Below are 17,131 nucleotides of genomic sequence, written 5' to 3' on the forward strand. Positions count from 1 at the left end.
ACACCCGTGCAGGCCTGACAGCGCAGGGCCACAGACCCATCCATCCATCCATCCATCCATCCATCCATCCATCCATCCATCCATCCATCCATCCATCCATCCATTTTCTAATCCAGAATAGAGATAATGTATTAATAATAATAGTATAATAATATATATATTTTTTTTATCCTGCTGATGGAGGCCCAAAATGTTGTGCATCTTCCATCGCAGGACCCTTGCATACCCACACTCACCGACAAAGACATAGACACACCCACTCCCCGGGGGTCCAGCACCTCCAGGTAACCCCCCCCCCCCCCCCCCCCCCCCCCTCAGGCAGTACCGCGATCCCACACCCGGACACTTTCTACGCTCATGGTCGGATGTTCGAAAAGTGATTTGAACGTGGAAAGTTGCGGCCTTTCACGCACACATCATGTTTGGCGTATGCACTTTTCTGAGGTTTTGTCCGTTGGCGACACTCACTGGTGATGCAGTGAAGTGCAGAATATGAGAAAACATGACATCAGCAATAAGTTCACGACCACACATGAAGGACACGACAGTCCTGACATCACCAGATAAGTTACACACGAGTGTAGCTGCAACAATCTCACAATCAACCACATGATCTGAACAAACAACTAAAGGCAGGAGCTCAACGATGGAACCCGCAAATCCTAATGGCAGCCTTGGCTCCGTTAGAGGAACCTGCTGATGCGTCAAATCACAGCGATCTGCTGGTCCAGGACTAAGACTGGACCATCAGCTGGTTTAGGTACCAAGAGGATCCTCCTGGATCTCTGCCCTGAACTGGACCAGCTGCTCCGGTTCAGACCAGCATGATGCTTTCAGCTGAAGCTGCTGACAGGTCCGACATCTATCAGTCGCCGTGACAACCATATGGGACGACTACTCGACATAAAAGCCAGATCCTGAAAAATCCCATAACTGTGTCTGGACAGAAAAACATTAAAATGCATTTTGCAGCGAAGAACCAGTTCTGTAAAGTTGTCTTTTAAAATAAAACTAAGATGTCACGGAAAGGTTGGTTGGTACGAACTGATGTGATTCAGCAATGATGAATAAAGTTGTTATTGGATGTTTAGGCGACTTTCAGAGTCTGATATTGAGTCGGCTGCAGGTGCTGCAGGACTCCAGAAAGTGTGTCTCCGGTGATGGAGTCCGGGACCGAGACCGGTCTGTCCTCCTGCGGATGCAACACTTCGAGTTACAGCGACTTTGCTCTTTATTTCTCACGTTTGCACCTCGATAATCACGTTGGGACAACTTGTCTTTATGTTTGCAGCGGAGGAATCAGATTGTGATGCTTCATGTTTTAAATATAAATGTATATTGTTCACATTGCTATACTTATGAGAGGTGATCGCGGACATCCACAATGTGTAGGACCCAATAAACGTGTACATTGGTCTTAATCAATATAATATAATACGCGTGACAGTAAATCTGAACGAGGAGCTGTTTTTCGTCCCACCAACTTAAGTTCTGGTGTCGGTTCTTAAAATACAAACAAGAGAAGGAGAGTGTAATGATGCACTAACGCTGCCCATAAACATTCACAAACCCTTACGATCATAATAAAACCACAACTCTTCACGGAACGCAACACAAAACAAAGAACAACAATACCCATAATTAGGGATGCTGCGATCCAACTTTTTCACTTGCGATCCGATATCGATACCACAGCCCCAGTACCAATTCGATACTGATACCCAGGGGCGGATCTAGGATGTTAGGAGATCCGGGGGGGGCGTACTCAAATTCAGACCCTTTTACTATAGAAATGTTACAATAGTGAGCAGCTGCTTGAACTGGTTTCTTTCGTCAGAAAAAGTTAAAAAAATAAAGTTTTTCCGGTCTGGCGCCCTTTTCCCACTCGTTTGGACGTACAGTAGCCTACAGCTCGGTTTGCAAAAGCTCTCTACCACTACCAAAAGTTTTCTACCACTTTTAAACACACCTGGTATGTCCAAATTGTGGGAGATTTCTCTCCACTTTTGTCCCCTTTTATTGAGGTCACGATAGGCCCACAGCTCCTCACACAGACTCATAGCCATAATTATTTTTTCTTCCATCTTGATCAGCTCTGATCTACAACCTGCAAGTTTTTTTTCACCCTCCACCACCTTCTCTCCTATTGGACGCGCCGAGATGTCATCACAGCGCGGCAAGGTGAAATAAAAAAATGTTCAATTTGGGCGCAGGCAGGCGCGGTGCAATGCTGCGGTGCCCTCTCGCGCGCGCCAAGCTCAGCTGCAGAGTAGTCTGCTCTTGCACCGCGATAGCACATACACAATGAATGGGAAAGCCGGTGTTCTGTTGATCCATGCTACCCGTCGAGATCTGCTACTTTGTGGTTCTGTGCACAGTTGATTTTCAAAGTTTGATTGCCACGCCCATCATTTTTTGCATCCCTTCAGTCCATGCTGCGGTTAACAGCGAGAAACATACTCAAAATCCAAGATATTTTAAGATATTTAGATCATTTTAGATATTTTGGGGCGCAGTATCAGGCAAACGGAGATCATTTTAGATGCTTCCCGAGCCCCTGAATGCAGAGGCTTTTGGAAAAACATTCGGGGCTTGAGCCCAAGTAGCCACCCCCTAGATCCGCCTCTGCCGATACCGATACCAGCGCATATTTCTATCTCTCTTTTCTGACCAATAGGTTCACTTTTTTTTAGTAGGCCTACTTATTTTGTAATGTAGAATAATAGAACAGGCTTGATAAAGTGACATTGCTCAAAATGAGAATAACATACTTCCTGAGATGAATAGTCCACAACAGTAGGTTATTATGACAAAACTTGAGCCATTTATTAGATATTCAATTTTTTTTTTACATAAAATCGGCATTAGCATTAAATAAAATAAATAACATCTTAACATGAAAAAGCCACTATAAAAAAATCAAGCAAATTTAAAAACACATTTACTAAAAGTAGGCTTTGTTTGACATCTGTTACCATAAATAAAAGTCATGACTTCCAAAGTCAGATAAATTCAACTGCCAGTGGCAACCTGTGCTGCTGTGTGGTGAAAAGAGAGACTAGGCATAAAGTAGCAAGGCTCGAAGTGTAGAATTAAGCATTGGAATCCCACATTACTCACTACTTACAGGGACTGGTCATCAAGCACAATAAACTGCGCAATCTTTTCTGCGGACCGCTCTGCTGCTGAGCTCATCGGCCCCTGCCGCGGCGTTTGCGCCGCATCTGCCTTGCAGAATTGAACCGTTTTAATTTCACTGAGCCGCGCTGTGACGCGTCGGTGTGCGCGGCGCAAACCGCGCTCTATGTGAAAGCAGCTTGAGACTTGTGCTTCACACTTTTGCTTCACTCTGCCTTTCATGTTTTTTTTATCCTTTAACAATATCAGCCACACCGCTGACATTTTATGCTCTTTCTCTCTCCCGGTTGTTGTTATCACTGAGCTCCCCCTCCCCTCTCCTTTCTTCCTCGCCTGTGAGAAGCAAGTGTTGGATGGAAAAGCTGGAGCGGACTTTTGAATGTATGTTTGAACTTTTTGAATGTAGTGCTAGTATGCATCGCAGTGCTAGTATCACAGTTTTCCGCCGCACTCCGATCCGATCCATGTTTTTTGGCTGGATTGCAGCATATTTTCGATCTGCAGATCGGTTCGCAGCATCCCTACCCATAATGCAATGCAGCTGAAATCGGAAGAAATGTCCCCAAATAAATTATTTTTTCCAGGCCTCAACTTCTGACAGGACTGTCTCCAGCTCACATCCGATGTTTTTTTTAAATTTGTTTTAACTGTTTTTGCAAGTTTCTTGTTAAGATGAGCGGTTTTTAATTGTTAATTATTCTCATGATCATATTCAAATATATGTATTTGAGGGAAGAGACAGGGCGGAGTTTTGTGCTCCTGCATGTGCGCTCAAATCTACGCTGATTGTGATGTTCAAAGTAACCTGCGTGGATTTGGGTGTACACACAGTTTTGAACATCTGAAAAAATTCCACGCACGGATTCACGTTGAAATCCACGCACGTTTCGAACATGAGGCCCCTGGTCTCTTACTATAATAAAAAAAATCAGTTCATAAGTTCATAAGGACGTGCATCACAATAATATCCTGTTTACCATTAAACCATTAAAAGGCAGTCCTTCTTTTAAACTCTCCGCTTTCGAACTGCTTTCTCCTTCTGAAATCATCTGCCTTGTTCAACAAGCTAAGTTGTCCACCTGCCCACTTGACCACATACTTATCAAGTTAGTAAAAGGATATCTGTCTTTGTGATGTGTTTATATTGGTTTAAACTGTTTGAGCAGACGAGAAAGACGCGAGTCCTCTTTCTAGTTTTACAACTGATTTTATTGAAGGCTGTCAATGAACTGAACTCACACACATCGTCCGCCCTCTGCTGCTCAGGTGGGAGTGTAGCTCTAACTCACACAATAAACTGGCTCATGCCACAGTCTTCACTGTTACCTATCATAACTGCCATTAAACATTCCTCACTATCATCTGATTTTGTTCCATCCACCCCTTTAAACTGCAAGTAAAAGTCCAATTCTTAAGAAATCCAGCAATGTAAATGATTTTCAACAAGTTTCCAATCAACCGTTTCTTTCCAAGATTCTAGAATAAAATTTTTTTGGTTTCTGACCACCTCACAGTACAGATACAGCTCTGGTAAAAATCACCAATGACCTCCTGCTGGCCCGCAAACTTGACTTTTATCTCTTCTCATTCTCTTTGATTTGACACAGTTTCTCTTGACTGTAATTGGAATCACCAATACTGGACTAACCTTTATCTACCTAAACCACAGAGAGTAACATGACCTTCTTTTACTTTTTACAAGTGTAATTCCTTGCATTTTAATAAGAAATCTTGCACCTGTTTGCATTGTTGAAGTTACTGCATGACACTGTTAATACAAACTTAACACGATCTGCATCCTTTTCAAATTATGAGCCCCCTAGCTTTTCAGTGGTCATACACCCTTCATTTCTTTAAAATGCTTTTATTGTGAAATATTTGCAGCAAGCTGTTGGGGGAATGCTCATTTACTTGCAAGGTTCAAGCTAGCGCTCAAAATTGCAATAATGATAAAAAACAAAAAAACACATAAGCACAGTAACACAAAGAAAAAGAGGAAAAAAGAAGTAAACGATGATGGCTCATATAAAAAAAAAAGACTGCTTGCAGCAGACTGAGTCACTGGAAGAGAAGAAGAAAACAGACGGCAAAAAGGGACCTTAAAAAGAAGAATATATCATGTTGGGATTTACAGCAACTTATTCGGACCCTCAGCAGCCTCTGTGTTTTACATGTGGAGAGGTACTGTCAAACCGAACCATGAAACCAACAAATGACTTTCATATGGCCTCAGATAATGGATTACTGTCCATATTGGTTCTACTGGATACTGTAGATCAGCATCTTACTGCACAGGTTAGAGCATGTTGTTGGGATTAAAGGGGCAGCTCTAGATTGGTTTCATCATATCTATTTTACAGATTCCAGTTTGTCCATGCACATTAAGTTTCTTCAGAACAGACAAGGGTCTGTTATGGTGTTCCGCAGCATTCAGTGCTAGGGCCAACCTTGTTCAGTTTATGCATTCAGCCCTTGGGAAGTATAATCCAGATTCACGGCATACATTTTCATTGCTTTGCTGATGATAGACAGCTGTATTTGTCTATAAAGTCAGATGAAACAGAACCTGCCACTCATTTTTTGCCTCTAAATTTGAATAAAACAGAGGTTATTATTTTTGGTCGCAAACATCTTGGGAAAGGATTATGTCTTGCTCCAGGTTTCTTCCCTCCTATAGGGGAGTTTTTCCTTGCCACTGTTTGGTTTAAGGGTTTTCTCCCACTCAGGGAGTTTTTACCTGCCATTCTGTAACTGCATACAATAAATGAGAACATGGTTTTCATTCAACTGTCTGAAACTGCCCAGTGATAAGACAGACATTCTTCTAATAGGTAGCAAATCTACTCACTCAGGGACAGTCCTGATACCATCCCCCGGCAATGCATTCATGTCCACCAGCTCCATCGCTCCAACTGCACCCCCCTCTCTTCATCAGGGGCTGGAGCTTCTCTACATCTTCACACCCCAGAGACCCCATACTCATCCCCCCACACCACTGTGATGCCCCTCTCTATCCTGGAGAGGGACGTTAACAAGATATTTAAAAGACTGAACCCCCGCAAAGCAGAAGGACCAGACTCTGTCTCCCAATCCACCCTGAAGCACTGTGCCGATCAGCTTTCTCTGGTGTTCACAGACATCTTTAACACCTCCCTGCAGACATACCATGTGCCTCCCTGCTTCAAAACCTCCATCATCATACCTATCCCCCAAAAACCAAGGTCCACAGGACTCAACGACTACAGACCCGTCGCCCTGACCTCTGTGGTAATGAAGTCTTTTGAGCACCTTATGCTGTCACACCTCAAGAACATCACAGACCCACTACTGGATCCCCTGCAGTTCGCCTACAGAGCCAACAGGTCTGTTGATGATGCTGTAAACATGGCCCTGCACTTCATCCTCCAGCACCTGGACTCCACAGGAATCTATGCCAGGCTCCTGTTCGTGGACTTCAGCTCTGCTTTCAACACCATCATCCCATCTCTGCTCCAGGACAAGCTCTCCCAGCCGAACGTGTCTGACTCCACCTGCAGGTGGATCACAGACTGTCTGACAGGAGGCAACATGTGAAGCTGGGAAAACATGTCTCTGACCCTCGGACCATCAGCACTGGATCCCCTCAAGGCTGCGTTCTCTCTCCTCTGCTCTTCTCCCTGTACACAAATGGCTGCACCTCCAGTCATCAGTCTGTCAAACTCCTGAAGTTTGCGGACGACCCCACCCTCATTGGACTCATCTCTGATGGTGATGAGTCTGGCTACAGGTGGGGGGTGGACCAGCTGGTGACCTGGTGCCGTCAGAACAATCTAAAGCTCAATGCTGTAAAGACAGTGTCGATGATTGTGGACTACAGGAGGAATACAGCCCCACCTGCCCCCATCACCCTGTGTAACTCCCCAGCAGACACTGTGGACTCCTTCTGCTTCCTGGGGACCATCATAACCCAGGACCCCAAGTGGGAGCTGAACATCACCTCCCTCATCAAAAAAGCACAACAGAGGATGTACTTCCTGTGGCAGCTGAAGAAGTTCAACCTGCCAAAGAAAATGATGGTGCAGCTCTACACCGCCATCATTGAGTCCATCCGCACCTCCTCCATCACCATTTGGTACGCTGCTGCCACTGTAAAGGACAGGAGCAGGCTGCAGTGTATCATCTGCTCTGCAGAGAAGGTGATTGGCTGCAATCTTCCATCTCTCCAGGACCTGCACACCTCCAGGACCCTGAAGCATGCAGGAAAGATTGCGGCAGACCCCTCCCACGCCGGACACAAACAGTTTCAGACTCTTCCCTCTGGCAGGAGGCTGCGGTCCATCAGGACCAAAACCTCGCGCCATAAAAACAGTGTCTTCCCGACTGCAGCTGGCCTCGTCAACAAGGCCCCGGACTTCCCTCTCCCCTGTCTACCACGGACTGTCCCCCCACCCACTCTACGTTACATTAACGCAAAGACCCCACTTCTGACCTTATGCGTCACATTAACGCACATCCCAGTTCACCTCATGTACATTTTCCTTTTCTCTACAGACTCATTACTCCGGCACTTTAGAACCAACTTGTAAATTTTTTCCTTCAATATTACTTGCTCTTTTGTATTGCACCAATCACCACAACGAATTCCTTGTGTGTGTTAAACTACTTGGCAATAAACTTCATTCTGATTCTAAAACTGATATTTTTTCACCAACTATTGACAGCTTCTTCGTCCTTTCCTCCCCTCATATTAAGAGTCTATGGGCCCGATTTACTAAGATCCTAAATAAAGAGTACTAAATTGCGTGTGCACTGAAAAAGTTTGCGCGTTCTGTTGTTGTGTGTTTTGCGGGTGATCAACTAAGATTGCGTGCGCAATTGATAACAGGTGCAAACCTCAGTATTTAAATGAGGTGTTGCGCGTCTTACGGTTTGCGGCGCAAACTTTGCGCCATGGAGAGTCTGGATGGAAAGCAGGATAAAGTCGCAAGCGCAAAATGAAATTTGACGAGTTGGAGTTAGAGATATAAGGGGCAAATTGTTGTGCCGTATTCAGCACCCCTGCCATGAAAAGCACCCCCTCGTATATTCAATGATAAGTAGACCAAGAAAAAAAACAACACACTGACACTTCAATATATTTATATATACACACTCACACAAACACATACTTAGGAGTTTATATTATATATATTGACAAATATTATGGAAGACAACACAGTAAGCAGGCTATTAATTAATGACATCAATAACCATTTACCCGATTTTTGTTATGTGATTGTGGGAAAGTATGACTATTGTGGAATCCATGAGCGCATTTAAACATGAATCATTAACACAAAACTGGACGCTAAACAGAACATGACACGGAATGAGAATATCATTTTTGTCAGACGAGGGGGTGCTTTTCACGGCAGGGGTGCTGAATACGGCACAACACCGGGGTATGAGAACTGCAGAAGTATAGGCGCACAATAAGAAACACTTTTTTCTCCATGAAAACACGTGATTTATTTATTATCACAAATAAAAAAATGAATGTGCCTCGTGTGGCAACCTTTTGCTGAATAATACTCGATTTAACATTCAAATAAAATATTTCTCCTTTTGCTTGTGGAGATTAGCACCTTCCTTTCGAACGTATTAAATACAGACGCAATCACAATCCCCGCAATTACTTTCAGGCTTGGTAAATCTCATTGCGCGTGGTAAATGGACCAATTTGCATCTTCCCCTCCCAGTATTTAGCGATTTCTGGCGGGTACGCCCCATATTGATTATTCATCAGGGCAAAAGTACTAAATGAATTGCGTGTGCTATTTTGCGCATTTGAGAGGCGCAGTCCTCTTTGCACGCTGTTAGTAGATCAGCTGGCACTTTGGTTTGCGGGTGCTGTCAAGTTTGCACACGTTTTTACACATGCAAACCTTTAGTAAATCAGGCCCTATGTGTCATCCTTGACAACACTCTGTCAAGGATGACTTTCACTTTCACAGCTCACATTAATAATGTTACACAGTCTGCTTACTTCCACCTACGAAACATCAGCCGTCTCCGTCCATCATTCCCACTCGACAGCACTGCAGTTCTTGTACATGCCATAATAACATCTTGCATATATTACTTTAATTATCTGCTTGTTGGTTTACCACACAAGTCCCTACATAGGTTACAGCTAGTTCATAATTCATAGTTCATAATAATGGATCCCGGTATACTCTCAAATTGATTTCAAAATTCTGCTACTCACATTCAAAGCCTTCCATAATCTAGCTTCTCCATACCTCTGATACCTTTTGTTACCTTACACATCATCTCACACACACATCTTCCTCAGCCTTCATCCTCTCCACTCCACCTGCCCGTTTGTCCTCTATGGGAGGTAGTGGCTCAGGTGGTAGAGCAGGTAATCCAACGAGCAAAGGATGCAAAGTTGGAACCCTGCTTCCCCAATCATCTGTTGTTGTGTCCTTGGGCAAGTCACTTCACCCTCTTTGCCTCCAGTGATGGCATCACTGGTTTATGCATGTTGTATGAATGTTCTGGTGGTGGTCAGAGAGGCCGTTGGCATGAATTGGCTCCCATGTTTCCATCAGTCTTCCCCAGGGCAGCTACACACATAGTTTGCCAGCACAAAGTATCAATGAGGATTGATTGAATAATGGACCCATTGTCAATATTGAATTGAATTTTGAGCTCTTTGAGCGTCCTAGAAACAAGTGCAATATAAATCCAATCCATTATTATTACCAATTTGAATATTTCAGGAAGCGAAACTCTTATCTCGTATTAGATATACATTATTTACGTTAGAAAGTATTTCTTTCGGGGGAACGGTGGGATTGGTGAAAGGGCCTTTCTGTGTGGAGTTTGCATGTTCTCCCCGTGTTCCCTTGGGTAAATGACTGATAATCAGGTGGTGCCTGTTTTGACATTTTTATATTGATAAATTAGTATTTATGTTATTATTAAATATTATAAAATTAATGATCCCTTTTAATATCTAAACAAGAACCCCCTTTTGTTGCAGAACACCTATGTGAAAGATTGAGGTAAGGTGTCTTATTTTATTTATCAATTGGTTTATTTTTTCACTAATTTTTTTCTTTTCTTTAGTTTGAAGACTTGAAAGTATCTGAAGTTGTTCTCCATAGCTGCACAGGATCAACGTCCACTACTATTTTTTTGTTTCTCTGGATGTTGCATTCATGATGTAGACAGACATCAGCTTAAGATGGCCATGCACAAGTGTAGGTGAGTAAGGCAGGGCCAAGTTTAACAAACAAAAGTGAGTTACTCTATTGGGGCAGTCAAGGGGTGATGGTTGCTGCCTGCCTTCCTTCCTCTTCCTTCACCCTCTTTTTGTAACTTTTTGGCCATTTAATTGATGTTTCTTTTTTCTGCAGTTTAGCAGGTACTTTAACCAGGTAAATTAACAAAAAGACCAAAGGAAAGTGATTTCAGCAGCAAAAAAGCTTATTTTTTCCTTTGTTTTAAACAGTGTCTTCTTTCCAGCTAAAATTTAAGCAGGATAAGTGCCAGTAATGGTAATGAGACAAGAGGTTTGTTCTGAGGACATCTTCATGTCTGACTAAATGTAACTGTTTAAAGCTGTAACTCACATGCTACACTGAGTCTCCATAGAAGACAGCTGTAAAAGACGCATCCCTACTGATGCCAGAAACAGGCTCATTTTCTCACTGATATGAAAAAAATAAAAGAATATCCTTTCAACCTGCATCCGCTCTTCCATGCTGAGAACAAGAGAACCTTTCTCTTTGAGTGGAGCATTTGATAGCTCGACAGAGTGAGAGAGAAACAGGCAGGCATGAAGAGGAAAAGTGAGCAGTGAGCTTGGTTTGGGAAGTGTTTCATTGTTCACGGTATTGTGAGACTGTCCCACTGCTCAAGTTCTGCAGTGCCAACTGCTCCATGGAATGTGTCCTGCTGAGTACTCTCTACTGGCTGATATTCTAATAAGATTTAAAAAAAACATTTTGCTTAATGCTTACCTCATTTTAGTGACATTTCTAAGCATTTTGACTGTTTACTCACTTAGGTTAGAACTGGAACTGGTCACTTTTGGACATTGTTTCTAATGGCGCTTTTAAACTCTTACCTGCTCAGCGCGACTCGACTCGTCACGCCTCGTGCTCGTTTGTTTCTAGACACCCAGATGAGAAGTGGGCGGGTTGGAGCAAAGCTGCTGTGACGTACAAATGTGTATCTAAACAGAGAAGACAACAACACTAAAGATGTAGAAACCTGGAGGAGATGATATATGTGCTGCTTGGTCTGTGACTTGTGTTCGATATAAAGTTAAAAAATGAGAGTGAAAGAAGCTTCAAGCGGCAACGCTTTTTTTTAAATTTTGTTTGTGTCTGCGCTGCTGAGAAATCAGCTGGGAGCTGCGAGTGACAGAGCTCCTGGTAGATCTGATCGTTCCTTATCGCCCGTCTAGATCCCTTGTTAATTCTCTCCTCAGCCACCAGGTTTATGAACATCTGCACCTCAGAGTTGGATCACGAAACAGATGTTTGCGCTGCCATTGCCTGTCGGATAGAATGAGGAAGCCGCTAGCTGCTCTTGCGCTGATTCCCGCCTCCTGATTCAAACGTCTGACGGCCCACCCCCCGACCAATCGGTGACGTGTATTGTGATGATGTCAGATCCAGGGCCGACTCAGCACGCTTAGAACCTTGGCAGAATAGATCAGCCCCCGGGTCTGGCAGTCAGAAGGCGCGCCGATTTTTTCCAGTGGCCAGCCGCGGTACTGCAACCAAAAATCCCATGCGGCCCAGAAAGCTTTTTTCCCATAGACCGCAATAGTAAAAGAGAAGCCTCTAAAACTGTTCACAGAACACCTCCAGCTGTAATCACCGGCAATTACTAATCTTTGTATTCTATATTTTTAAGTCATGGACTTTATATCCGTCAAAAATGTTTTATAACGGCCATAAAAGTAAAAGAAAAGTCTCTTTCTGGGCGTGACGTCACGGCTGACGTCACAGCCGTGTCCGTGCATTCCACGGATGTTTATATTAATATATATTATGTAATTATATTATATTAATACATTAATAATATATGTAATACTATACATGTAATAATATACATTAATTAATATATTATATTAATACATATTATATTAATATTCGCGGCATTGCCCCGGGGCATGATGGGAGGCCCCAGAGCATCATGGGAGGTGACTCAACTGCGCATGCTCTATGGGCCGCTGTATGCGGAAGTAAACCCGGAAGTCAGGAACTTTTTCAGCGTATGCGCTGAGTGAGTAAAATGCATTGAAATGAATGGGCGGCCATTTTCAAAGTCCCATCCAGTTTTTATTAATACATCCATGGAATAGATACAGAAAAAGTATCTACTCGGCACGCCTCCACCCGCCTCCACCCCTAGTGTACAAGCGCAAAACCGTGACGAGGCGAGTAGAGTCGCGCTGAGTAGGTACTAGTGTAAAAGCGCCATAAAATTGTGAATCCCAAAGTCGGAGACAGAGCCTAATTTACATGGTCAAAAATGTTATTTCACAGTTTTTGATTTTCAATAACTGTTTGGTCACTGTGTTCCAATATTTTGTGTGTTTGTGCCATAATAACTTACTGCAGTATAAATAATCTTTTCAACCCACCCTCAAAGTCAAAACAAAACTGACACACTCGCACAAGATCATTATAATACCACATTTTCTTCATGAAAATCTTCCAAAACGAAACAAATAAATAAAACATTTCTGAAAAGGGTTGTCCTGTTTCAGGGTGAGCTCCCTAGTGCCATTGCCACTGAAAATTAAGTATTTGCCACAGTATAATTAAATGGTAACCTCACTGACCTGTGAACCCAGATGAGACCTCAGATGCATATTAAGAGATTAAGGGACTTGGGCCCATTAACTCAATGCTCACACAAGCCGACACATACACTCACTCCTCCACACAGACGATGACAAGATTATAATAATAATATTAATAACCATGGCAATGATAATTATTATTATTATTATCATCACAATTCATTAAAATCATTAAAGCAAAACCTTCTACCTTACCTTTCACCTTCTAGATCCTTCAAATTCAGAGAATATCTAATTTATTTTTTATTAATTATCAGATTGCATCATAAAGGTGGTATTAATGATAAGGAAAGATGGCTCTTAAGGGGCTAACACAGTGTGCACAGTGTAGGAGGAAGTGTTTCAATGTTTGTGAAAATATGTAAGTGGACACTTCAGACTAATCCTACTACTCCACACTAGACTCCAAATGTGCACCACATCCCCACATAGTAGCTGAACTGAAAGAAATTACTATAACGTGTTCACCATACAAATAATATTTTAATTTGCAGGCTACTTGTGTCATTTCCAATTATTCACTTTTCAGAAAAGTGAAATGCTCTTTTCACTTTCCTTTTAAATGAGTCCTAATAACTCATGAATTAAAATGAGTATTTTAATATGTGGTGAAGTGAAAAAAAATGTATTGAGTCATCAGTGGAGTTTGGTCTGAATAAATCTTTTAGTATTGTTAATCTAAATGTGATTAATGATTATGGTCATATTTTTTTTTTAGATAATGGAGTTTTTTTATTCATAAGGGTATTTATCAGTTTGATGAATTATCCTTTTGTTAACTTCAATTCATGACATAATCCTTCTATTGCTCTGTTTTATATTGTTCTTTTTCAAATCTTGTGTGAGAGTGAGAGCACCGAGACATATGTAGTGTGAAAATAACACATACCATTTCATACAACCTGCACTGTTATTAATGTAGTATTTAAAGTTTGTCAGGTTCAAATGGCTAATGGAATTAAGTTAATGAATAGCATAACTTAACTGGGATCAGTACTAACCACAACTTTCCCTTCTATATCTTGAAGCAAGCTGGGCAGGAATTGTGTGTGTAATGCTGATATATCAACAATGATTTAGTGTGTGAAAAGTGTCTGTGTTTAGTTTAGCTTAGACGGTTTGCATTTAAAAGAAAATCACAACAGCTCTTAATCTTGGCCCTCAATAAAAGCAGACCAAAAGAAATCAATAGCATTACAGTTTAGTTCTTATACCTACTTCTCTCTGTCTCACTCTGAAATATAAGGAAGAAAGAGAACCAGGGCTATAAGAAGCCCAATGCATATAATAAGCCAAATGTCAGCAAACTATATGTTTGTAGGGAACTGTTTCTTGGTTCACAATAGCTCAGGGAGTCTTCAGGGCACTAAGCTTATTTGAGCTCATGACTAATCATTCAACCAAACACCCCAACTGGCTCAACTTAACCAGTCGACCATTCAACCATGGAGTAAAATCTCACCATATACTTTGCATTTAGGAGTGTTTTTATGCAGCTCAGACTTATTCACTGACTCAATGCGAAATACTTCAATGACATATTACACTTCATTTTATATCTCTCGCCTCTGTCCACTGTTGTATATAACTGGCTGCGCAAGAGGGATAAATCACTTCCCAGCTAGCTTATTACATGAAATGAAGGAATTCATCATGGTGACAGTCGGCCGTTGTGAGGAATTCTCTATGATTTATCTTGTAGAAATTGACTGATTCATTAACACTGACTGAACAGTGCTTTGCTGGGAATGGTGTGGTGTACTTGCAGTGTGCCACTGCAAATGTTGAAAGAACATGTTTGCAATGTGGGTCTTGGCTACCATGCAACATCAAACTGGGTCTTTTGTGTTGCATTCTTAGCCTATCGCACAGCCACAAGTGTTTAATGGTGAATCCATTATCGTATAAAAAGGCATCCTTATCTGCTCTGAGATACTGAAAAGTACATGAAGTTAAGCTGGTCTTGCAGACCCACCACACCATTGATGATGCGATTGGCTCAGTTATGGATGCCGCTTGCAATTCAGACCAAATTAACTGTGCAGCTGTTCTTGAGTCAACCCCTCCTAACTACAGTTTTGTCAGTCAGAGCAGAGTGAGCAGGGGGGGTCACTTATTTAATTAATTACTTCAATGCAAGCAGTTATCTCCTAGAAGTTTTTGGTCTTGAATATGTGGCTATACAGCTGAAGGCCTTGTCCAGAGTCCTGTTTATTAATCTGTACAGGCACCTCAAATACTGTGCAGACCTTTTTGATGATCTCAGTGAACTGCTGTCTATGATCTGGTTGACTTACTGATCTCTAAGGGTCTGAACCTTTCAAAGGTCACTGTACCTCATGTGGGCCTGTCTTATCATTCCTGTGTTTTCTTTGAGAGAACAATTTCAGTGCACACAAATGTTTTAACAGCAGTGATCTCAAAACGATGTATAACTGATTGTTGATGATGGAAAGAGGGTGAAACAAAGGATGCATCTCATTATGAGTTATTTGAGGAGACATAATAGTATGGTGAGCTTGTTGGCTGGCAACATGTTCCATCTGGGGTCTTTTTTTTGTTTTGTTTTGTTTTTAATCTGCTCTGCTGTCTCTTCTCAGTTTTTTTATCTACCACTCTTACAGAGCTGCAACTTGGGATTATTTTTCATTATCGATTCATTCATTGATTGTTTTTGACAGATCAGTAAATCAGTTCATTTTTCACAAACTTTCCAAAATTAGGTTGACAGTTTTGCTTTTGCATGTCTCTTGAAAGATGAATTGTCATCTGAATGACTTTTTATGATCAGCACAACTCCACCCAACACTTTGGATCATAATAGGAAAAAAATGTCCAACCCAATCTGCTGTACTTTGAGTGATTACATATATTTTATACAGTGTGTGTATGTATATATATATATATATATATATATATATATATATATATATATATATATAAAGCCACAGCAATGCCAAACATCAGTTCAGGAATAGTTCAGGAAAATGGCTGTCTGATTTTTGAAGTTAAGTTTCTTCGTCTGAATTCTTAAGTTAGCAATGCCTGCTAATCATTTAAAAGAATGTAGGAAAATGCACTTCTGCAGCAGCTTCATTTTTTAGGCATGGAGGCTGTATAAGACTTTTATGTTTGTTTCACTAATTGGATATAATTTATGCACATGTTAAAATAGAGCAGGTGACTATCTTCGGTAGATAAGATAAGAGATTTTCAGCATATTTAGATAATATAACAGGCTCAAGTGCATGCAGTTGAGAATATGAGGAACTATGTCTGTTTGCAAAAACTAAACAGCACTTTACTGCTACAAAATTAATAAATAACTGATCTCCAAATGGTTCCTTGGAGATAAGCATATTGTCATTGCACGGTAACTAGTGGGGATTTACTCTCATTTTGTGATTAACCATCTGTTGCTGAGTTCTGAGAGCTACAGTCTAATTTCATTTGTTTGTAAAAAAACAGCTGGCAAATATTGTTAGTGAATTTTCCTCCATTTAGTGTGTGTTGATACTGACTGATCAGAGCAACAATGTGAAAATTATTGTGGAAATTACTGCTCTAATAAAATTAATCCAACATATATTTTGCAATATTGTTAAGCTAAAGACTTACAGCATAAATCGATTAGTTGCCACTTGAGAGCATTTACTTTTAATTGCTGACAATCCCCCTCATTGCAAAAGTGACGATATGCTTGAGTCCTTTTGAAATGTTCATCTTCTTTTTTTGTATACATGTATATAGGTGCATTTGCACATTTATATCCCCACTGTGAACCCCTTGGAAATAACTTGTATTCTGCCTTAATTTGACATAAAATATAATCTTATGTTCATCTAAGTTACAACAGACAAACACAATGCACTTAAGCAGATAATGACCATATAATATTTTTTTCTTTCCTGAACATTCCCATTAAACATTAACAGTGCTTGAAGCAAAAACAGTGATCCCTTGAAGTGAATTAGTTTGTTGAAGCTCCTTTTTTTAAAGCTTAAAAGCTATGCTTTTTTAAACACTTTCCATTGTCCTGGACTGGACCTGCTAAACTTTTAGGAGGAATTTTGACTATAATCATTAATAACTGATTTAGCATATACATTAAGTCATTTTACAAAAGAAATGGTTATTAACATTTTT

The 17,131-nt window shown here is 41.2% G+C and overlaps 1 protein-coding gene across 2 annotated transcripts in view; it reads left to right on the forward strand.

Annotated features, from left to right (window-relative positions):
• The window catches only part of LOC133448902 (chemokine-like protein TAFA-1), a 198,254-nt gene that overhangs the window by 90,574 nt on the left and 90,549 nt on the right, over nucleotides 1-17,131 (forward strand). The window lies entirely within an intron of this gene.

The sequence above is a fragment of the Cololabis saira genome, chromosome 8 (genome assembly GCF_033807715.1).
Source record: "Cololabis saira isolate AMF1-May2022 chromosome 8, fColSai1.1, whole genome shotgun sequence".
Lineage (NCBI taxonomy): Eukaryota > Metazoa > Chordata > Actinopteri > Beloniformes > Belonidae > Cololabis > Cololabis saira.